The following is a 25,399-nucleotide window of genomic DNA, read 5'->3' as shown; positions in this document are numbered from 1 at the left end:
GTGTGAATGAGTGAATACTGACATATCTTAATTTCAACAAAGTACATAATTAATCGTGGGCTGCTACCAACATAAACTTTTGATAACTACAATTGTAACTTGAATTGAGGGGTAATAAAGGAGGTGTTTGAAGAATTGGTTGCTTAGTTTCCTAGAAAGTACGCAATTATATCTGAGTTATAAATAACCTAAACTGGACAAAACTACACATTGAGTTGATGGGTAACTAGAAAAGGAAGGGTTACCCAATTGTTTGTGCATGTCCTTGTTGGAAAACCTGTCGCATCTATGGAGGTAAAGCTACACAACTGCACAGTGGTTAGCCACGGAAAAGTATGTAAATATAACGACTTTAAAAAATGTGGACAAGAACTATCATAAAAGGCCTACAGTACAGTGCACAACAGTGTATGGGGAAAAGCTAAGAAATAATTGGACAAAATATGATAGTGCCTTTTACAAGAACTGCCAAAGCTTTGTAGAAACTTTTTTAGGATTCAGTCTTATTGCTCTTTCCACAGGATACAGGGGAGAATCCACTGGGATCTGAGCTAACAACAGGAAGGATAGAACTACCCGACAGATATCTAAAAAAGTGATGTGTGTGAAGGTTATGTTGCTCACTGAGCTGAGAATATCGCTCTCTGGTCTGTGCTTTCAACAGAAAATCCAGGACTGGCTGCTGCCCAGACACAAACATAAACACCGGCATCTACTGTCGCTACAATCTGCTGTTTCTCTGGATTACACCAGTGTAAGTCCGACGTTACACACTGACCCAACGCTCACCAAATATTGACAAGCTCAAACAGTTGGCGTCCATCATCCTGCATATCAGATTAGCGTGAAGCTAACAAATAAGGGCACGGCAAGCGCGCTGCCAATATCTAGCTAAATCTTGGGCATTTACACTGTAAAGCTTGTTGTGATGACAAGCTTGGCAACGGATGGCTGGGGCAGATTTTAACACCGGACTAAAGAGCTCAGGCAGACAGAGGGACAGCTCATTCGGAGTGGGCCCATAGAGGCTGCAAGTTCTCCAATGGAGGAAACCCAGCGTGGCACAGGAGGTGACCAAGGGACTTCTGGAAGCTATTTGGCAGGAGGAAGCTTAATTAAGTGAGCTAGTGAGCTCACCTTTTGCTCATTTGTTTGGCAGTAGCTGGCTCCAGGGTACATTAATTTCCCTTAAGGTAAAGGAAAAGTGAGACCCAGAGGGAAGTCTTGGATGAAGTCAAGTCTTTACTTTGTCCAAACACTTGTACTAGACTCTTATTTTGTTTGTCTAAATCAAGGTGCTTTTAAAAATCAAGTGACTAGTTATTTTAATTGATTTTTAATTGATTTAAGGTGTTCTATCAACAAGCCGTCTCCGGTGGCCAAAGCCAACAAAGCAACGATAGTTACTTTGGCAGTAATGTGAGCTGCTTTGTTATCATCTTCCAATGCTAAATGGTCCCTTATCAACATGCGTAGGTGTGTGCACTCACCTAATTGAGTTCCCACATATAGGTTTTTTTGCGTGTGATTCACAACATGCCTGCTCTGTTTCTATCTCCGCACTCCTACTCTCTCACCCTCCCACTCGGTTTTCTTCGTGATGAGAACTAATACTCTGTAGATATTTAAAATGCATTAAAAAACGAATGGACTGACTTTGATACGGTGCAGCATGCGGTTTGCATACACATACACATACATATACATGGAGTTGGTGTTATTAATCTTAAAAGATCTGTTTCGTTCACTTTGGCGGCACCTATGGCGAAAAGCGGAAATTGTTCCTTATGGATTCAAATCCAAACATTCAAATTTTGTTCAAAGTCTGTATGTTTTAGTGTCAAAATGCTATTTTCCCAAGCCCTTCTTAAAAACCTTTTCCCACGTGACCTAACGTAGGTTTCCGTATGATGCTGCTGCTACATATACAGTATATATATACATCCTTATAGTCAGTGTATTAATGTTACGTACAGTAACTTAAATGGCAGTCGGCACGCTTCCAATTTGGAGAAGCAGAAGCAGAAGCAGAACAATGTACTGCTGTCAGAACGCCACGTTAGTTCGTATCCGAAAGTTACTCAACAACACAGACTAACCGATCGATTCAGTGATAGACCAGCAACTTCTGTGTTCTGCAAGGTAAAATTTTCTATTTGGAAAGTGCTGTCTGATGGAAAGGTAAAGCGGTGAAAATATTCTAAATATAGAGTACACTTAAGCTGATATTGATTTTTTTAGGTTTAAGTGGCTAAAATATGTTTTTCTGCTGCTCACATCCACTTTACCTCGCCATCATCCAACCCTTTCCAACGGGGAATTGAGGCCATTATATCGCTCTCTTCAAAACCACCAGACTCCATTCACAAAATCAGTAATTTTACCTCACAGAACACAAGAATATACATACAACTCCACTTAAAAAAAAATCCAAACTAACCCTTTCAGTTATTTCCAAACTCAGCACAGTTAACTTTGATACAGCTAGTGCTAGCGTTCACCTTATTCATGACCTTAGTGATTAGCTACTTTGGTAACCTATTTCACTACGTTTTGTGGGCATTTCCATTTGAAAAAAAATGGAAAAGAACGCATATGGACCGGCCCTTTAAATGAAAATTTTTAGCTTAAGTCTAGATGGGAGGCATAAGGAGAAACAGGGAAGAAAGCAGATGAGGAGGCATAATATGCACATAACATATACACTCATACATATACATAAAACATCCACACGTGCGCATATATAGCGCTACATCAACAGAAAGCCATGCATCATTCTGTGTACAGCTTGGCTTAAAAAAAAAAATCCCTGCCCTGCAGCCTGTGACTCACACATACAGCTCCTCTAAGAGCATGCCCTGCAGCGATGGATACGCAGTCCGCCGCTGGATGAGCCGTACTAAGCTCTGCAGGGACGAGAGACGGGGAAGACCCCCTCGTGCCAACATAGAGGAGCCTCTGACGTCCACGGCTAGGATGTGTATTATGTGTGTGTTTGTGTACACGTGCTGATGAGTCAGAGCGAACGCTGCCTCTGGGGCATCACTCCTCCCAGACAGTGGCTGTGTCAGCATCAGAGACATTTCAGCCAAATGTCAAGCCTGCTACCACTACTACACATCTGTATTTGTGTTTTCATTTGCAGGGTTTTTTGTATAGTGTAAGCACGGTAGGGGTGGGACAATACACCTATCGCCCGATTCGATACTATCACGATACTTTGGTGCCGATGCGATATGTATTGCGCTTTTTAAGTATTGCAATTCTACAAGTATTGTGAATCGATATTAGGATTTCTTGCGATTTTTGTTAACTTTTTTAACACTTTTTGGGGGAAAAAGTTGAATCATACACCTCTAGGGACTTTTACTTTGGAAAATATCTAAATTAATACAGTAAAAATGTTTTATTTTCAGTATGTCAGAGATGTCCTGAAGTCAAATATATCAGTCATTGTTAGTCATTATTAATTTTTTTCCAGCAACCCAAAAATCAAAGAATAAAGACATTTCCCTCACAAATTAGTGGTGTTTTCTTTTTAATTTATAAGGGACATGTAATGTTTTATACTACTTGTGAATCCAATCCGATCAATCTTATTTCCATGTATTTTGTATATACAGTTCTGTTTGTTAAAACCGGACGTAGTCACACGTGTATACTTCCGCTAACTTCCGCCGTTTGAATGAATATAACATAAATGTCAGTATATGGGTTCTCTACAGATGTAGAGTCGGCCGATTTGACCACGGAGATGTGAGTGACGGCTGGCTTGACCGCACGTTATACGCAATACGGTAACGTTTCCTGTCCGTGACAGAGTTAGCATGCAGCTTTGGCCATGATGTCTAGCTCTGCTTTTTCCGGCAATATTTGAAACCCAAAGTGTTTCCATACTTTACTGTATGTGTAGTGTTTACCACGTTGGATTTAACATGTGAGAGTGCAGGTCGTATCAACGCAGACCCTCCGTCGTTTTCTACTTTTTCCTTTCGGCTCGCTGCTTCGCTGGCTGCTGTTTGTTTTGGTTGACGGATACGGAACGGATATGACGTCACGTTACTCTGGCTACAACAATAAAAGCAGTAACTTTCTTCAATCTTCGTATACAAAACCTTAAAAAAAAAAATTGCGATACATAGGTGAATACATTTTTTTCCCACCCATAGTAAGCATGGCTGTATATACTGCAGTAAAAATAAAAAAAAAAGCAGGTCATCTGTAATTTTATCTAGCATCTAGGTGTGCTTGGGAGTAACTTATTTTTATTTGTCCCAATTTTAATCTTGTCCAACTTTTCTTTCAAAAATAAAGCTACTCTTTGGTTTAGAAGGAGACAATCACTTTGGTTGTTGTGTAACATCCTATCTGCGAACAAAGATCACACGCGAGGAAGGCCTTGAGCCATGTTCAACGTTCAATATAACAAGTACACGGCTCAGTGTGCGCACTGAACCATCAGGATGCCCTTGATAATGATTAAAAAGGCCCGTGAGGAAGAGCAAGAAGCCCCCTCTTCCACTCTGTATGATACTTTCCACTGTACGTCCTACCATGCTCTCTCTCTCTCTGGCCTTCACCACCTCCCCCAACCACTCAACCGCTGAGTGGCTACACTCTCTCTGAAGTCAGTCCGCACCAATTAGCCTTCGCTACAAGCTGCGCCTTCGCACTGTCAGTGCGGATCACCTGCTAGTTCGACGCCGCCTATTAAAGACGGAGATGACTGAACGTGGAGGTGGTCGAGGAGGCTGGGCTCTCGGGAGTGGTGCTTGTCTGCGAGAGAGTTTCAAAGTCTCTACATGTCCTCACCTTTTTCTTTGTGTTTGCCAAATTTAAGGTGAGAAAGGGAAGGCGAAGCGAGAAACATGTGTGTGTGTGTGTGTGTTTGAGAGAAAGAAAAGGATGGTTAGTCTTTGTTGGTCTGTGTAAATACGGCCATAGAAAGTAGCCATAGGAAAGCTGCATCTCTGCTGCCCCTCTCAGGTGATGACATGTAACTGCACACTCTCTGCTGGGAGTTTGAAAGGTGTTTCACAGACACAATCTCCCAGCCTCTCCCTCTTCCAAACACCTTTTTTTTTCTTGATTCTTTCCCTCCATCATTTTGCGATTGTTCTCTTTTGCTTTCCCATTTTCCACGTCGCCTCTTTCATAGCTCCGCCACTCTCTCTGTCTCCCCTGTCTGCCGCTCCCTTCCCCTCCCTCTCTTTCTGCTGCAGTACTGTGTAATGGATGCCCATGGGTTATGCGTACCTGCTGCGTACAGTGAGCTCATATAATCTGTCGGCACGGATGAATTAGTATGTGACATGAAAAACTGGGAAAAGAGAGGTTAAAAAATAACAATCACTCTACATATACAGAACATGAGTTGTATGGTAATCTATGAAGAGTAAATTAAAGTGTTCCCTTTCATAATATGCTTCACACAACTCCATATAATAGAGCTGGAGTCACATTACAGGGCTAAGCCACGGAAGTCCACTTGAGACCAAATAACAAGGGCCTCTGGTAATGACAAAATTAATTAAATGCAGAAAAGCCATTGGAGAATAGGCATGTTTTCACTGTAGCCCGGCATCATATTAAAGAACTGCAATATCTCCTGAAATCCGTGATTACATTTCCATTAAAATCATAGTAACCCTCCTAGTGATTAGGTTTAAGATTAGACCGACAAGTTCTAAACCACGTCCAGTGCCTTCCAAAACAACACAAATTGCTGTACCATGAACAATCTATGAGCGTTTCAGCGTTTTTGCCTATTTTTAAACTCTTTCTAAAGACAGTCTGGAAATATAACAATATTCGTCTAGATATTATATCATCTCTGACCCTCCTTTTATTATGGTTGCACCTGTTCGAGTGGGAGACACCTTTATCATTCTTATTAGTTTGGCCTGAATCCCTGCACAGCTCCAACCAGCTTCAACATGAACTCATTAACCAGAAGTGGAAACACATGAGTGGGTGTACACGGCCTTTAAGCTATAGTTATGTTTAGAAAAAAAATATAAAAATAAAAATAATGGACGGACTGGGGTTATGGATAAGGTTACCAATGATGGGATATGAATCATAATCTCTGGTGCAGAAGTCACAAACTTTGTGTGACCTGTTTTTTCGAATATTTTTTATGGCAGTATAAAGGACTTAAAACGCCAGGGGGGCGAATAAACAACAGGAAAATGCTAAATACTCGCCTGCGAATATCATATGTCTAGAGCTGTGTCTCAAATCGGATACTTCCGTTAGTACAATTCCATGTAGTACACTGTGCACACTACGCATTTACTTGTGTAATGTGTGAATTTCGACAGGATAGTGTTGTAGCAAATCGCACACCAGAAGCTCGGTAGATCAGCTGGTGATAGTCAGCCACGGACATCACGCCGTATCGGCAGTAATTCAATTCAGACAGATAAATTCAGAGGAATAAATTAACACAATAATGGTTTCTATCCGACAATTACTTAATGAAAAAAAAAAACAATGTATAACATAAATTTCTATTGTTTGGTGTTCGCCGTTTCAATCGCAACCGCTGCAGCTTCCTAACCCGCCATTCTCACAAGTTTGAAATAGGTTGGTGGCCCCTCTCCTTCCGCTATGTAGCAAAGATGGGGACCGTTTAGGGTGAGAAGCGTCCAGCGATCCACACTCAATGTTTTGACCGTTTTGAGTACAACATCCGGGTACTTGAGTGCACTGCATTTTGCCATACTTATATCAGTGTGAACGCACTTATGCACCCACGGAAGTATGCAAACTGAGCCACAGCATGGGGCTTTCATTGTAAAAATGGAAGGAGTGGATCTGGTCTGCGTCGCCTTTGTCAAGGTTGAAAAGAGTAGTAAAGCTTGCCGTCTTGGTTCGGACTACGGAGCCTCCGTGTTGTTGCTTCATAAATATTGCCGCAACTCAACCCGTTCCGCACAACGGGATTGGTTGATGCCTTTATTCATGGTGCGAAAGCTCATAAAAATCAACCTCATTATGAAAAAAAATACGTTTTCTTTAGCCACGTAATATCTGCGTTCTGTGTGGAAGTATTCATGACAAAAAACAACAGTTTGAAAAAAAATATATTGACGAAAAAAACTGCCGGTGTGCAAAGGCCTTAAAGGCTACAGTCATTATTCGCACACACACATAAGAAGCTTGTTCATATAGAACACATAAGTTACTTTTAAGTACTAAAACCAGTGAGCAATGCTGGTGTGCTCCTAATGAGCACAGCATCCATTAGACATAGGGTGGTGATTTTAATAGGCTTTAATATCAACTTTTAAAATGAAAATTGCAAATGTGCTGCAGAGCTGTAATGAGCCTGAGTGCAGAGGTGCTGTCCTTGGTGCTGAAACACACTGCATGCTGACTGGCTGGGTCTGGAGCTGTCTATGGTGCTGAAAACAAACACTGAGGATTACCAAGCTCTTATTCAGAGCTCTTTCTATGTGGAGCTAAGAAACTCAGTCCAACAAAGCCACTGGAGCCGAAACCGTGAACATGACGCATATGCAATTAAATGTATTGCTTTTAAAATCGCTGTAATTCTTGTAATATATTCACAGCAATCAGATGATAAAAAAAACATTTTTTTGTCCCAAACGACTACAGGCAAAAGGAAGTGAAAATGTCTGGTGCTGGTGCTGCTGTGTTGTGCTTGGGTAGCAGGAGCTTTACAGCAATGCAGTGACAGCACCATAGCTAAGTACAGAGTCTTGGGAAGATGTACTTAGAGCTTTAGTGGCGTATGCTAGACAGCAAAAGCTGACTGCGGAGTACTGAGCACCACAGGGATGCCAAAGGGAGACACGAGAGGGAGCAAGACAGAGGGAGAGGGTGAGGAAAGGAGAGGAGGAGGGGAGGGGGATGACAGAGGAGCTTCCATTACTAAACAGAGGGAACATTAAGAAGATTTAATTTGCCTAATGACAAAGGCAGATCCCTAAATGGCTGCGCGCTATATTGTAGTGAAGCATATTCCATTAATGCAATACATCTCTGAATATTTAGGTCTGGGCTCCCTCAGCTTTTCCCCTCCTTCTTTTTGGCTTTTTTTTTTGCTTATACCCCTCTGTGCCAGTTCTTTTTTTATTACATAATATTGCGGACAAAAAAGTACAAGAGGCTGGTGCGTGTGCACCCGTGCTCTCTTTATGTCTCCCTCTCCTTTTCTACTTTCTTCACTCCATCATCATCCCAAACAACACGGAGCAAAAAAAAAAAAAAGCTATTATTCATGCACAGATTCCCCGCAAAAACACGAACAGATCCAAATTCTTGTCTTGTTTCACACATTCAAATCAATGCAGTATGCGATTAACATCAAAGCAAAGTTTACATACCAAGCTCCAGGGTGTGGGTAAAGCTTGCGCATTCATAATTGATAGCAAAGCACACAAACACACACACACAAAGAAGGCCCTAACTTCATACTGCCAAAGTTGCCATTACTCAAACTAAGCTAGAGGGGCCGAAACACAAAAGAAATCCCTCTACACATACTAATTCACGCGCAGAACTCGGCCAAACATACAGTAACCCCCATTAACTTCCCTGTTCTCCAACAGAAGGTAACCTGTAGATAGTGAGCGAATCACTTCTATATGCTCATAAAAGATGGATTATGTTTGTCAGACCTCGGTTGGCGGGGTTTGTGTTTGTCGCGAGGCTCCATTTGTTTTAGGTGGTGCTCCAATTTGTTGCGCGCAAGCAGCTCATTTCTCTTTGTTAACGCGCTAATAATGTTATAAAGCAGAGGACTTTGTTCTGCTATAGGCCAGAGAGCCGTTTGAGGGGCTGTAAACTCTCTTTATCCTCGAAATTCTTTTCTGTGTAGCTATGCGAGCTCGCCTCCATTCTCGAAAGCTGTCCCACATGACCTTCTGCGGCTTGAGTTAGAGATTAGAGATTAGATGGGGGAGAGAATACAACTGGGGGGATTTAGATAGTTAAAAGAAAATCTACAGTTTTAAGTAGGGATGCCAAAAAGAAAAGAGAGGTCTTAAAAGATACATTAAAGAGGAGCCACAGTAACAGTAGTAGCACTGGGAGATGAGGGGGGAAAAAAAGGGAGAGGGAGAGGGAGAGCCCTGGTGTGTATGCTTTTCTCTTTGTACGCCTTGGGCTAGAAGTGGTGGGAGGTCTTTCGTTTTTTATTCTAACATCGCAGTTAATCCTCTAATTGGGCTTAATTACCTGATGGCTCTAATTAGGGCTCTTGATAGTATGAGAGGAGCGACCCTCCTGATCGTCATGAGAGAGAGTCATGAAAAGACCCCTAGAAGCCCTCTCAGTAGTGTAGGTCTATGCGTTTGTTGTGTACATGATGGAAGATGGAGATGATGAAAACGAATTTGATAGGGCTGGAACGATCTCCCAATTCAATACTATCACGATAATTGGGTGCCGATTAGATATGTATTAGGATTTTTAAGTATTTCGATTCTACAAAAATTGTGATTCGATATTATGATTTATTGCGATTTTTGTTAACTTTTTTTAATACTAGACCATGGGAAAAAGTTGAAATATACACTTCTAGGGACTTTTACTTTGAAAAGTAGTCGGACGATTTTACGACGTTTTAGCATGCAGCTTTAGCCGTGATGTCTAGCTCTGGTTTTCCTGCAATGTGTGAAACCCAAATGGTTTCCATACTTTACTGTATGTGAAGTGTTTACCTCCGTTTTCTACTTTTTCGTTTTGGCTCACTGAGGCCGACTGCGGTTTGTTTTAGTTGACGGATTCGGAACGGATGTGATGTCATGTTACTCTGACTACCACAATAAAAGCAGTAACTTCCTTCTACCTCCGCATAGACTCAAATGAAGCAAATATATTGATATCCGGCATTTCAAAATCAATTTCAAAATTGTAAAAAAAAAAAACACGATACATCAATTTTTTCTAGAATTTGATGGAATGTGGGAATTTGCTGCCAAGTATAAAGAGGATTTGAGTGAGTATATGTTCACTTTACTTTTGTCCCTCTCCCCTTTCTTTTCACCCTCTTCTTCTTCTCCTCGTTTTTTTTCTCCTAATAATGATGAGGCGTTGACATGGCAGTGGGCCCTGCTCTGTTAACCAGCTTATGTAACCGTGCCCTGGCGGCTCGGAGGATGTGCTGACAGCACGCTTTCTCAGCGTCATTAGCAGAGTTACACAGCTGGCTCCAAAAAATAGGGGGAGGAGCGAGAGATAAAATAGAGGGAGGAAAGGAAAAAGAGGAAAGAGAAAGTGTGAGTAGGGAGAGTGGAGCAAAGGCATCAGCAGGGATGAGGTGGAGAGATGACGGCGGGGTGGGTGTGGGAAGAAAGAGGCGGATTCAGGGTTGCCGGGAGCTACGGGACCTCCAGGAGGTCTATCCCAACACAACTCCATCACACACACACCTTTTTTTCTACACAATTTTTACTGCAGCAATGCAGCAGGAGTACTGCCATTCCACCTATTGTTTTTTAGCCTCAAAGGAGACAGACATGAAAGAAGGAAAAAAGCTTTTCTCCCATCGGGCGTTCATGCTATCGTGCCCCCACATCAGAGGCAACAGAAAAGCAATTCACATGCAAATACCAATCTCCCTGTGTACTGAACACAGATTAGAAAAACAGCAACCTTGCATCACAGACCCCGAACAATGTCGGGGGGAAGACGCGTCAGATAACACAGATGTAAAAAAAAAAAAAAAAAAAAACATCAAACGGAGCCGGAAACTGCGCGACAGAGGAAGCTGTCAATCACACATGTCTGAACTCCAGCGCCTTGTGAGGATCAAACAGAGTATCAAGACGCCACATGAGGCAACTTTTACTTCTTCTTTTTTTTTTATTCACATTCTGCAGTAAAAAACAACTTGTGCAGCGAGTGGTTAGTGCAGTCAACAAGCCCCCTTTTTTTTCGATTTGGCTGTAAAGCTGCCATGTACATAAAATGAAACGCTGCAACAAGAGTTGAATCAGCAGCCAAAATATCTCGGAGGCAGTTGTGAGCAATTTAAATTAAGCTACAGCGGCTATCATTTCTTGGCCGGACGGCGATGAGAGGCGCACGGGCATCGTAATGAGGAGGACGACTGATGATGGAGAAGTTGATGGGGTGATGCTAAAACACAGGCGCAGGACTATATTATCCACTCTGTTTTCCTCTTTTTTGATCCAACATACATAACTACATACACTCTGGCGGTATTCGAAACCGCCTAATTCATACTACTGACGAACCCAGTATACAGTACATACTGCATACTGCGTTCCTCAGCAGTATGAAACAGTTAAAGCGATTTATTTTGCAGTTTGCTAGACCAGGCTTTAGCCTTTAAACCTGCTCTTAAAGCAATGGACAAAACTCGTACCACTATTGCAATTTTATCGAAAAATACAACTAATTTAGCCTTCTGACTAACTTGTACTACTAAATACTGCATGGTTTAGCTCCACCACCCCTTAAACAATTTATTCGAACAGCTCATGGTGAAGTAAGATCAATAAAAGACGGTAAATATAAAATATTGCCCAACAAAATTGCTTTCAGTTACAGCAACAAAACAGTGGACTGATATCTTTACAAATATTAGAGTAATGTTAGAAAGGGTCATGCTGTCTCAGCAAGTATCTCTCTGCCCCGTCAGAGGCAGCTCTTTCCCTTGCCACTGCCTGCTGCTCTGTAGCCGGTCTGTGGATGTGACTGACCGGCTGTCGAGTGGGCTACGCCCGCGGGCAATTGTGGAGCCTTTCAACTCCAAAAAGGCAGAAAGACAGAGGTTCCCGTTGATTTTATAATGGACATGTGTGTGTTGTGATATTCCAAACCATCCGTCAACAAGGAAATAAAAGCCTCTTGTCTATGAGACCGGTCTCTTGAGAGAGCTCCAGCCAGCTCCTAGCGGGGTCCGTGAGCTTGACTGGTGAGGTAGCAACCCTGGCAGGCGCTGGCTTGCTGTCACAGCAGTTTGTGGAGCTTCTAAACCCCGAAAACGTTGGGGCAAATGTTCAATTTGCCATCTAATATCATAAACCTGCCAATATTCAAAATCTGCACAGTGGATTTCGTGATGACATAGCTACAAAAATTTAAAAAACATGCTGTTTTTGGCTGCTATTGTTTTTACCGTAGCCTGTACCTTTCCAGCACATTGCATTGTGGGATACAGTAGGCGAGGTAGAGCGGTCCGATTCATACTGGAGATTTTTTCCAAATCAGTACGACATCCAGGTATTTCTGGCATACTGGAGATTTTGATTTTGTTTGCATACTACATGCTACATTTTGGCCAAATCAGTACGTACTGCTAGTATAGTATGAAGTTTCAAACACAGCTTCTGTCTCTCTCCCCTGCGTGGTTAACACAAGCTGCTTGGCTTCGAGCTGATTGGTAGGATGGCCCGGTCCACTGAGGGCTGCGAGCTCAGGGCCTGGATAAACATCCGCTGGGCACAGCACTGAGTCAGAGAGAGGTGGGGATAGACTGCACATCTCGCAACAATACCCTCGCCACCAGCTACAGCAGCAGCAGCAGAAGCAGCACAAAATCCCCTTCCTCTTCAAACTTTCATGCTGAGGGGAGACGCTGCTGCAATGCGAGGCCCCTCGTCTTCAAGTGTTGACAAGACAGAGTTGAGTCTGGAGGAAGATTTGGGTAAAGCGTGCTTAAGGAAGTATTGAGGACTCTGAGGATGCTTTGTTTTAAGGTTTAAGAAGTAGGGTCAGCATCGAAGAAAGTGTTGCAAGGCTGCTACTAGGTGTGGGGAAAAATATTGATTCACCTATGTATCGAGATAGGTAGAAGGAAGTTAACGCTTTTATTGTTGTATTCTGAGTAACGTGGCGTCATAGCCGTTCTGTATCTGTCAACCAAAATAAACCGCAGTGAGCTGAAATGCAAAAGTAGAAAATGGCAACAAGGTCCACGTGGATACGACCTGCACCCTCACATGTTAAATCCAAAGTGGTAAACACTACACATACAGTTAAATATGGAAACACTTTGGGTTTCACACATTACCAGGAAAAGCAGAGCTAGACATCACGGCTAAAGCTGCATGATAACTCTGTTATGGACAGGAAAGGTTATCGTATTGTGATAATGTGCGGTCAAGCCAGCCGTCACTCTCATCTCCGTGGTCAAATCAGCTGACGCTACAACTGTAGAGCACCCATATACTGACATTTATGTTGAATGCATTCAATCTGCCCCGATGGAGCTGAACATGGATGTATAAAGAGAACAGAGCTGACGGGAGAACTAGCGACAGACTTGGCGAAGTTAGTGGAAGTATACACGTGTGACTACATCCGGTTTTCAAAATAAGGTGTTAACAAAGGGAACTGTATATACAAAATACATATATGGAAATAAGATTGATTCGAATATATTCACCAGAAGTATAAAACATTACATGTCACTTATAAATTAAAAAGAAAATTCTTATTCTTAGATTTTTGGGTTGCTGGAAAAAAAATTATGAATGCCTGACAATGATATAATTGACTCCTCTGACTACATACAGTACATGCTAAAAATCTAACTTTTTACCCTATTAATTTAGATATTTTCCAAAGTAAAAGTCCCTAGAAGTGTATGAGTCAACTTCTTGTGTGTTAAAAAAGTTAACAAAAATCCCAATAAATTGTGATATTGAATCGCAATACATATCGAATCGGCACCCAAGTATCGAATCAGGAGATAGGTGTATCATCCCAGCATCCTAGCTGCTACAGGAATGAAAAAAGGAGTGGAAACTCAGTATGCGATAATATCTATGTGGGAAAGAGACAGAGGGAGACCGTGAGTCCGACATATGCATTTGTTTGTGTTCGGTGCTTTCGTCAGTCAGTCAATACCTTCAGCTCTGACAGCTTGCAGTCTTCCCTACCTTACATCTTTTTCCTTCTCACGCCCTCTCGCCTCAGGTAGACACACACAAACAAACACTGCTGTTAAATTTTAAGTCTGCTTCGCTCTCTCTGTCTCTCTTACTCTCACACCACTTCCCACAGTCTCTGCCTTCATTTCCTTCTTTTTGCTACCGCTCCCATCTCTGCTGCTGCCGCTTCTTTCTATCTCTCCAGAGGGGGATTTCTGTGGGACAAGTGCCATGTCATGGTTTGTGGTTATATAACGTCTGTTTTGTTTGTGTGTGTGTGTGTGTGTGTGTGTGTGTGTGTGTGAGCCTGGCTGACGTCACAGACAGATAACAGGCTTAACTTTGACGAGCCCGCCCCCCCCCCCCAAATGCCTTGGGGCAGCGCACTGACACGGTTTCACCTCGAAACCACGGAAACATCCTGCAGCAGCGCTTAACACAGAGAGCAACCGCTCTGGGCTGATGGTGAGTCTGACATCTCCACGTACACACCGAGGTGAGCCTAAGGAGACGTAAACAACAACAACTAAAGAACACAGGGGGAAATGAAACACGCCAGCAGGGTACGAACTCATTTGCTTATTCATAGAGTCCCTCCATACCAGAGCGTGACCAATATGTTATCAGGCGGATAATATCAGCTCATATTGGCTTCTTACAGATATATGGATGTAGATGTGTATATGTTGGCAGATATGCAAATAGGAATTCAAATTTTCTACTGTGTTTTTTGACCCTCCCAAGTTTAAAATATTAAAGTTACTTTGAGGAACTTTTGAGTGGTTATAGTCTCAACATAATACTGATGTCTCTATATGACCTACATAATTAAACAAGACCATTAGCGAGAAGATTTTCTATATAGTTATTTTTAATGGTCATTAGTGCCACTGGGTTGGATTCCGGAGAAATCTAACGGAACGAACGCAGGTTCAGCTGAAACTCCTTCAGCTGAGACTCCAGTGGGTCCTCCAGTAGCGACCAGCTACTCGGAAAGACCCAGATCTGGCTTCACTGCTGCCTTCGAGCTGCAGTCTGAGCTCTGGCAGGAGGTCGCCAGCAGCAGCAGAGCTTCGCCTCGCTGCTCCGCCCGGTCCCTGCTGGGAGCCAACACCGACACCGTGCTGCCAGAGGCCCAAGCAGTATTACTGGTCATGTCTAGAAAGTAATCCTCAAGTTGCAAAAATGAGCAAAAACCGTGCAAAAATGCTTGCAATGCTCGATGCTCGACAATGTATTCTAACCTTAACCATTCAAGGTCAATGCCTAACCTTGACCATTTCACAAAAGTTTCACAACTTCGGAGTTATCTTCTAGACAAGACCCGTATTGCTGGGCCCGCTGGATGGAAGGGAGGCACAGCAGAACCAGAACCAGGACTGCAAGAGGCAGGCTGTCAGACCATTCTGCAGTAAAATTAGAGGTTTTCTAAAGGGACTCTGGTGCTAGGAAACACTACCTTGGAAACCTTAGCGACAAAATCAACACAAAAAGAAAATTAATCGTAATAGCTTTAAAATATATTGGGTTTTTTTTTTTTAATAGTTATAGTTACTTTATTTTTAAAAGTATAATTTATATAAGTATAAATGCAATGTTATTTATGTGTGCTGTTTTTGTCATATTTGATAGTCAGGTTCACTGTTCAACTGCAAAATCAGTTATTTATGTCTTGAGTGATTATAAAGTTTACCTGGTACCTGTTTATATATTTTTGTTCTGACTCTTTAACTGAATCTAAATCTAAATCTGAGGAATTGTTTTTAAAAAAAAACATTATATTGAAGCCTGTAGAATTCATAAGGAATAAAAATGCACCCAAAGACTTAAAAGATAATTTTATGTAACTTTTTCTTATTCTTTTAATCATCTGTTCACCCCTAAGAATTACTTTGGGATCGCTGGTTTAGGTTACAGGTGAAGTTAGAAGTTACAGCCAGTCAAAGTGAAACATTTGACCCGTTCTCCATCATCAGAAGTGGAGGCCTATGATTTTAACTGGCTCTCTCGCAGCGAGTTGAAAAGTGGACAATGCAGTGATACAGCGTCGCCTCGGGCCCACAATACTGCCAAACTGGCACCGAGGCTCCTCCTAAGTCGGCTGGTACTCGCTGTGCTTTGGCTGCTGGAAGAACATCCCTTGAAGAGGGAGACAGAGAGGCGGGGGGAGAGTGATAGATGTGAGAAATGCTACTGATTTTTTATTCCGTGTGAGGTGCGCCCGCCCGCGTGCGTGTGTCTCCTGCAAATTTTGGTGTTTTTTCAGAGCTTCTTTTTTAAGTAGCACACTGCAGGCAAACACAAATATCCCTGAGGCCTGGGGCGGAGGGAGGGCTTGAAGATGGCACAGAGAGAATCGATTAGGACACACACAGGGGCCCCCAGACACTTCCTGGTTGGTACGAGCACGCACATTCCCCCACACACACACATGTGCATGAATAAATGTTACGCAACACCACCCCGTATCCCTTGCTCTCCACTTATCATCCACAGTTTTTCTCATTTTGTGCCATTTTCCCCGGTCTCTGTTCTCTCCCTATCCCTTCCCTCCACATCCCAAACCCCTTGTCTCACCATTACTTTTCACAACACATGGGAGACGCACTTTCTTGTTCTTCCACTCATCCCCAGAATGGATCCCTTCCTTCTCTTTGACTTTGATGAATCATTCTGTCCCCCCTGAAGAGTCCAATTATATCTGACGGAATAGCTTCCACGCCGCTTGATGTTTACCGAGCTAACTATCCGTTGCCAGGACTGTGCTGCCGGTTACAACACGGCTGTCACTCACTTGGCTGAGCCGAGAGTATAAAATGCTGTTCTAGCTGCCAGTGGCGAAAGTAAACACGTCACGGCAAGCCAAAAAACGGTGATAAAATGTCATTGTTAAGCAAGTGGAACGGCGACAATGTCCTTGTACAACGACTTCAATGTTTTCTCCTCGGAGCCAGTATGTAAGCTAAATTCTTCGAGACATTTCTGACATGTTGCAGCGAAATGGTACAAAAGTTGATTTAATGAGGGTTTTCACTTTGCCAACTCACCTCCCAAAGATGACAGAAACATAAACAGATTAATAAGAATACTTTGTGTGGCCGCGCTGGTAAAAAAAAAAAGAAAAAAAGATTGGATTCGGTCTGTTGCCAAGCTGCAACTCGCCGTGTTTTTGTAAGGTCGCTTTTCAGTGCACACTCTGTTTTTGTAAATCACTTTGGATAAAAGCGGCCGTTAAATTATAGATTAAGCACAAACCAGAATTGCACTTGTGATGAAATTATTTCTTTTTAAGAGACGCTGGCACACACAATTGACGCCGGCTGGCTTACAACTGGGTGCAGGTGGTCAGAGCTCAGCCGTGTTTGATTAGGATTTCCACATAATGAGTGCACTCGTATACAGGCAGAAATTTAAGCACATAGACACACACACAAAATAAAAAGCTGTCTGTCCTTGTGGGGACTCTCTACTCGCTACATTCATTTCTTACCCTTATGATAAACTTACTCTAACATTCACGCTGAATCCAAAAGTAAACTGGTAAAGCTTTGGGAACAGCTTAAGAAAAAAACACGAAAATGACATGGCATACAAGAGGTGCTTTCCATTTTCTCTGGTGCTCAATTGACTCAATGAGCTTCAGTGCTGCATTTTGAAGCGCAATATGCATCCAATTTTAATGTTTTGTCTCGTAAATGTCTTGCCTTTTATTTTATTTTCTGTTGGCTTTGCTATTGTCACATTTTAATCAGGGCTTTGTGTTGGCAAGAATCTGGCGATACAATACGTATCATGATACAGGGGTTACGATTCAATATATTGCGATGTATTGCAATACTGAAAGCTAGGCGATATACGTTTTAAATCTAATTTCAGGAACACTGTCACAGTGTAAAGAACACACCACCATATGCAGAAAATCTGAGAAACGAAAGTTCACTTTTTTATGCAATCAGAACAGTGGTATCTGCATTTGTGATCATAGTCCCTGTCCAACATCCAACATCATAGCACTACTTTGAGAGGGCGCCTCTCTTTGCAAATGAGTGCAAAAAGAGCAAAAGAGTTACTCTTTGCATGTAAACTATAAATTAAAAACCAATACAGTGTTTTTGAGAATCGTTACAGTATCACAAAACATAATGTCGTGTTATTTCGATATTTTCTCACACCCTTAATTTTGCTCCGACCGCACTTATAGAGAGGTGATCAGATGATGCAACGATTCTGAATTGAAACGTTGCTCATTTGTCTGCTTTCTCGCCTGCTCTTTCATTCGCTCAGAGAGCGAAACAGCTGGACACACATACGCTGCACGGTGCCGGGCCTGATGTGTGTGTGTCCAGCTGTTTCGCACACACATCGGGCCTGGCACCGCGGAGCATTAGTGTGTATGTGGGTGTGTCCAACTGTTTCACACACACACACACACACACCCACCCACACACACACACCGGGCTCGCTGTGGTGCTTCCTGTCTGAACAGCTCAATTGGTTACAATATAGGCTGACATGCGTAACAGGGTCAAAAATGTTCTGTGTGTTTAACCGTTGACATCCCTAGCTGGCTCCCAAAACATCAGAGTAACACCAGGTTCTGGTCCTCACTGCATAATATAATCAACATGAATGCTGTATTTGGCATAATGTCCACCTATTGGTATTCAACACATGATGCAGTCTCGCTTTGATCTTTGTCCCACTCGTGCTCCCCCCGTTCGCCCTCTCTCTCGCTCTCAATCTGCCTCCGATCACTCTATTTACCTCAAAGACAGTTCGTCCATATTTCAGTCTGATTTGCATGACAGCCTTGGTGAAGCTGTCCTCTAAGTCAAGGTGGAAGAGAGTCTGTTTGACAACTTGATCATACAAATGCAAAACGGGAGCCGCCTCCAAAAATCAATAAAAGACAGAGCTAGTGACAAACACTCAAGATCATGTAAATGTGGTGTTTGTCGAGTGAGCCAAGATAAGTTCATAGAGAGTGAAGACATTGTTTGAGGTTTAGAGACTAAAGTGGTGTAACAATGTTATAGGAAGTCATTACCTCTCAGATTCCAAAATGCTTTTATATCAAGGTCCGACAATGGAGATGACCCCCAATAATGTCCAGTGGAACAACATTTGCACAGATTAATGCAGTCTGTTTAGGCTGTCTGTGATTGTACTGAAAGGAATATTTAAATATCTGTTGATTACTTTCTTAATTAGCCAATTAATCATTTGGCCTATAATATTACACAAAACAGTGAAAAATGCCCATCACATTCTTATATACAGTCTATGATTCCAACACAACTGGTTTACCACCACAGCATGACAAAGAAATTCAGTAAATATTCATATTTGAGAAGCTGAAACCAGTGAGTTTTGGTCATTTGTGCTTTAAAAAAAAAGATGATTATCAAAACTGTTAATTTCTTAGCATTCAATTAGTCAATTAAGCGTTGCAGTACCAGCATTGTTAAGCAGCAAAATGCCATTAGTAACGGCAGCATAGCTGATAATAACCTCCTAAAGACTATCTAGAAACTTCTTAATACTCCTTACAGTCCCCCCAAACAATAAAGGTTATTATATTTTACTTACAGGGGCTCTCAAGGGGGGCTGTCATGTGTTGTTAAGCACACAGGCAGGTATACATATATTTGACAAAAGTGAAGGTAAAGACAACAGAGACATTGCAGAGTGCTCTTCATCAATAAATGCTCAGCTGTGGGCTCTCTCCTTGTGATCTATAACAATAAAAAGCCAATTGTGAAGTTGGACGGGAAGGGCATCGATCTGTCCCCGTGAAATATCAACTACGCATGAAGCCACACTTGGCTGAGCCCGCCGATCGAACTTTGGCAAGTCATGAGGTGCATGTGTGTGCGTGCACATGTGCAGGTATATGAGCTGTGAAAAGACCTGCCGCCGCCGCCACCGCCACCACGCAGTGTCAGGCCACCCAATAACGCTGGGATTATGGGGATAAGATTGGCAGGTAAAGTGATGTCTGCTCTCTTTGCTTTAACATTACAGAGTGGAACTAAGGCAATCTTTTGGCAGTGTACTCATGCAAACTCTGACAGCCTTGCCCCTGAGTCGCCCATGCCTGGGGAAATGTGCTGAGTTAAGAGTGCTTCATTAAACCCCTCACACACATACATATAAGCGCTCCGTCTCCTTCAGCCCCTATAAATGTGCAGGTGCACATACAGTACAAATGCATACACAAGCACAAATACAAGAGATAGGACCCTTGTCGCCCGAAGTGGGCTTCCTGGCACACTTCCTCCACCTAACTGTTATTGCATTAGCTGTTTAATGTAATGATGGGCAAGCTTTTGACTGTTTGCCATCCTTGAGGGCCTAAAAGACACTGTAGGCTTTCACACACCGCGGCGAGGGACACACCAAGGTCAGGGAGGATTGAGGCTGACACACGAGTGTGTAAACTAAATTAAAGTGTTGAAGCAGCGCGCTCGAGAAAAAGGGACATAAAAGGAGTGGAGAGGCGGTTTAGTGTTTGAGTGTGCATGAGTCAACGAAGAAAATCTTCAGTGTTGATTTAATTCTAAGTGTTTACACCCACACGGTGTTATATAGAATCTCATGGACGGCGATGAGCAATTTCCTCAAAGTCATATCGGCTTTGTGTCATTAAGCAATTAACGTGTTTCAACAACTTATAAAATATGAATGAAAACCAAAACGTGCTGTGTGGCTCTAAGTCAAGTGTTCTACAAGTATCCAAAAGTGTAAATGTAACATTATCCCAGTGTTTATATGTTTTTTTTAGAAAACATTTCAGTGAACTGAAACGAATGCTGTGAAAAAAGATAAGAAATCCTAATCCCAGTCGCCATAAATTATTAAACAAACATTATAATAAGAGATGTTTTCTTTTTGTTCTTTACTCAACTGATAAAATTGCTATGAATAGTAGGCAATAATATAAAAAGGAACAACGCCTCATATCTAATAAATAAAAACCCAAACTCTAGAGAGAGAAAGATGAAAACATCTTTTTAAGAAAGAAAGGGGTTCCTGAAAGCCGGTCTCGGCGGAAATTTACAAGGCATTAATCTCAACGAGAGCAATATTCTTTGGTGTAGAAAAACGGCATAGTAGCGCATGGTTATAAACAAAATAGACGGATTAAACAACCTAATAAATAAACATAGTGGAACATCATAAAAAGACATCTTAGATGTTAGTTTGTCATGTTGCACAGCAGTAAAAAGAGTGAGTGGCGGCTCAATCCAAACTTGGATGACTCTGCTAACTGCTAACTGGCCCTAAAACACCACGCCAACAGTTGGCCACCAAGTGCTGTTGGACTGTGAGGCTGGCTGCTCATCAACAGTACTTTTTGAGGTCCTGTTGTTGGGCTCAAATTGGCTCTTTGAGTCAGCGAATCAGAGCTCAATCAGTCATTTTGCTGATTAAAGCTGGAGTAGGTAGAATTAGAGCAAATATGACCAAAAAGAAATCATGACAGTAGTGCATGAAACAGATAATCTGAAATAAATCATGTGCCTCTGTGTCCTCCGGTGTTCTTAACGGCATCTGCAAGATTTCACAGACCGGAAGAAAACAACCAATCAGAGCCGAGCTGGAGCCTGCCGTCCAGCTGCCGTTTAATGAGCAGCTGGACACTCGCAAACTCCGATCAAACGGTCAAACTAGGCAGCGCTGATCAAATATGAATCAATATTCTGTTACTTTAATGCCTATTTCTCTCCTTAAATGTTTTTAGAAACATCTTGTAGTGTACTGTTTATCTGTAAAATGAGAAAGTTTGTGACCCGGCAGCCATGTTGAGATCAGTTCAGGGAAATACCAAGCATCGCTCATCAGCCAGAGCAAACTTTCTCATTTTACAGCTAAACAGTATACACTACAAGCTGTACAAGATGCCTCCGTTGAATGAACAGCCAATAGGATCGCTGAAAAACATGTGAGACGATGCAGGGCATCGTAAAGCGACATGGGGACGTCTTTGTCAGCTCTAGTTCTTTAAAGTCGGCTTGATGTGTCTGTGATGGTTCATTCCCACACTGACTCACACAGCTTTTTGAAATGCTTTGAATGTACAGAGAAACTGATTGATATCGTCATATGACAACCTTGAGGCTGGAAGAAACCTCGAACGTTATCACAATTCATAAACACCTCTAACTAACTAAAGGCGTCACGAGGACCTGCTGGAAAGAAAACACATGTTCTTCTTGTTTTCACAGGAAATGAAGTGGTGTCATAAATAACTGAAAAGGCGGTGATGACTATTTGTAACAACAGAGGTCGTAATCAGATGGTAAGTGATGCTGACACGTTACTGCTGTATACTACTCTTCTTATCTCCCGTCCTCGAGGGGCCATATTGATCTTTTGAGCACTGAAGATGAAACAAAGGACTCCTCCCTACAGTACATGTCCTTTAAAAGGGTTCCTCTGTGTCAGAGCAGGGGTGCAAGTCAACTTGTACTGCTCTTTATTTCACCTCTCGCGCTGCTCCTGCTGGGAGACGATGAGAGTGGGCGAAGAGAGTTAAAAGACGAAAAGTTGGAAAGGAAGAAAAGAAAAAAGGATGCTGTGTTTCAGCACATTATATTGAGATTATTGAGATGAGGTGACCTCTAAAGGAGTCTTTTGATGGAATATAAATGAAACTATAAATCACGTCAAATCTGTTCAAGTTATTGCATTGTAGCGACTACAGCATGGCGTTATATTTCCATGGAAATGTATTTAAAAACATTAAATTGGCGGCTCTCTTCTACTTCTAAGATAGAGGTTTTATTTTCTAAATTTGCACACTATATTATGAATATAAATACACGGGGAGAGACTGTCGAATTGGATTATGACAACGATAACCGTGACTTTAGGTATAAGATTAAAATGTGATACTCGTTCTCATTTATAATAATTGTATTGGCTTTTTAGATCTCCAGACACTCTTAAAGACTGATGGCTGATATAAAAGTGGGTGAATAAAGGAGTGATCAGCCAATGAGGAAGAAAAAATCACTTCATAAAGTAATAAACTGTGACGGTTCAGGGATTCTACCGTCTCAAGATGTGAGAATTATCTTATTTAAGGTGAGGAGACCTTGGAACATGCCATTAGCATAATACTGTATGATGAATGGACGGTTCCCGAGGCGGTGTGCATTGAAGGCTGAGGGTAGTAGGACGGCGGTGTGGTTTGCTGGCGCCCTGCCAGAGCGCTCAAGGGTCAATTAGGGCATATCAGCTGAGAGCTTGACAGTCTGTTGGAGATCTCGTTGGGCCACACACCGCTGAGTCTTTGGGGTCCAGACAGGCAATTAAGGTTCTCCAGGTGAGGGGAGGTTGATAGTAGCAGCCCTTTTTTTTTCAGCAGCCACATTGTACAAAGCATAAAGCTGTTTCAGTGATCCAACACTGGTTGGATGGTGGTGGCTGTTTTAGTTTAATTGCTTGGACAATTGCAGCGATGGGGAAAAGGCAAACTCAACTTATGTTTCTTTGACGGGTGACTTGGCTTCCTGGCCAGACAACTCCGGGAGCCAAGCCTAAATGGCACATGCCAATGTCCATTACTGCACAAATGTGTTTTCTGAGGCTTAGGGACAAGGAGCAGTACAGATTTTTTGGAATGAAAAAATGTCTTGGAGTCTGTGTTATTAGGTTTTATGACCAAAGTCTGCAAGAGGAGGAGTGTAGGACTGCTTTGATGGAACGTGCTGAGGGAATGAAGGTTCTCCAGAGAGAGTCCTGGTTAATCCTTCAGATGTGTCTTGTCAGATTTTGGTCCATGCTCTCACTCACTCCTGTGTCAGGTCCTCCTAATGCATGAAGGGGCAGTGCCCAGCAATAAAAGGTCTTTGCACACCAAGTCCGCATTTTTTGTATGTTTTTATCCGATAAAAAACATTCCGCAGAGAAGCCTTGCACACTGAGTCCGATGCATTTTATTGTTCTATTCATTGCAAAAATTCGCAGTACAAGATAAAACTGAATGAATTATGTGGATGCAATGGATAGTGCTATTCCCAAAGGGGGCTAATGAATGAATGACATTAACAAGAAGCTATCGTTTAGCTGCCTGGAGCACAATCACTGCTGTCTAATCTTTCATACATCCTTTGTTTTGTCACTGATTCCAAGCTGTTCTGCAATCACCTGCCACAATCTATATCTAAATTCCACATCTCTGTATTCTTTTATTCTTTTCTTTCTGCTTTGTGCTGGGAGACGAAGTGTATGTTTATCATGCCGTTTTGCCAATAAATGTGCAACAATTTTGGACGAAAAATACGGACTTGGTGTGCAAAGGCCTTCAGGATTGCCCGCTTATAAGCAAGCGCGACTTGGCAAGTAAAATGCCACGTCGGGCCAGAAGATCTAGCATTAAAAAATAATTAAACACATACTGTAGTTTTTTCCCAGAGCTGATGATGGGAGTAGCTACGGAGTGAGCCATCTCGCTTTCTTCTCATCTCTGTTGAGAGTTACACATGTACAGCACCGATCGGTCGGAAAAAGTGACGGCAGGTAAAGACAAAGTTTATGAGCTGAGGCGCAAGCGAGCATTTCAATTATCCTGGAAACAGAAGTTTAGTTGAGTGGCGTTCTCGAGATTCATTTACTTAAATAAAGATTAAACATGGCAATTAATTCGGTCTTTGTTGTCATTAGATAACCGCTAATAAATAAAACAATTTGTCAAGGGGCAAGTAAAATTAACTTAGGGCAAGTTGATTTCTGAACCGAGAAAGTGAAAAAAACATTACCGTTGAACCCTAAAGGGATGAAGCGAGAGAAGTGAAATGGCCAAACTTCTGCGCTGCAGGAGTTCAGGAGCAAAGTCGGCCTCACGGACTACACATCCCACTTTTTTGTGTACGTGTGTGTCACAGTAGTTTGTTTGTGTGCACACTCACTCTTGACAATAACAATGTATGGCACTGAGAGCCCGCAGCCACATCCCTGCTAGAACAGCATCCTGCATCACTCTACTGTCTACATGGAGAGCACAGTTAGAGGACACAGCCACACACACACTGTGCAAACACTGTCACAGGAAGTTGTGCTAAAAGTGTAGAGGACAGATGCATACTCAGCTGGGGAGAGAAGAGCGAAGCTAAAAGCATCGAAGGGCACACCTAACGCTACAGTCACAGTGAGAGCGAGAGAGGGAGGGAAACAGGAAAGAAACAAAATGGACAGCTAATGGCAAGTGAATCCAAACAAAGCACAGACATCATTCAACCTTGAGGTTGTGCCACTAAAGTTACATTTCAAGCCAATCACGACAGGAAAAAAAAAAAAAGCTAAAGTCCCAAAAATAAAACTAAAGCAGCGCGAACAAATGTCAGAACTTCAATGCTTTCCTTGCTGAGAGACGTAATCCAACGTGATGTGCAATTAATTCTGGTTCATTAAGAAATGAAGGCAAGAAAAACAGAGAAGCAGAGGGGGAGGGGAGAGAAAGAGCTCATTTGAGATGACCCTGTATAAGGACAGGGCATGTGTTTGGTAGTGGGTGGACG

The 25,399-nt window shown here is 42.3% G+C and overlaps 1 long non-coding RNA gene across 1 annotated transcript; it reads right to left on the bottom strand.

Moving 5' to 3' along the window:
• Positions 1-5,414: 5,414 nt before the first annotated feature.
• On the bottom strand, positions 5,415-23,981 carry LOC119482940. The gene is made up of 4 exons (XR_005205580.1): positions 23,863-23,981; positions 12,067-12,070; positions 7,418-7,422; positions 5,415-5,425 (listed from the first exon to the last, which is right to left on the bottom strand). It is a non-coding gene; the product is annotated as an uncharacterized LOC119482940 (long non-coding RNA).
• Positions 23,982-25,399: the final 1,418 nt, after the last annotated feature.

This window comes from Sebastes umbrosus, chromosome 23, assembly GCF_015220745.1.
Source record: "Sebastes umbrosus isolate fSebUmb1 chromosome 23, fSebUmb1.pri, whole genome shotgun sequence".
Classification (NCBI taxonomy): Eukaryota; Metazoa; Chordata; class Actinopteri; order Perciformes; family Sebastidae; genus Sebastes; species Sebastes umbrosus.
This window is presented reverse-complemented; position numbering and strand designations above follow the sequence as displayed.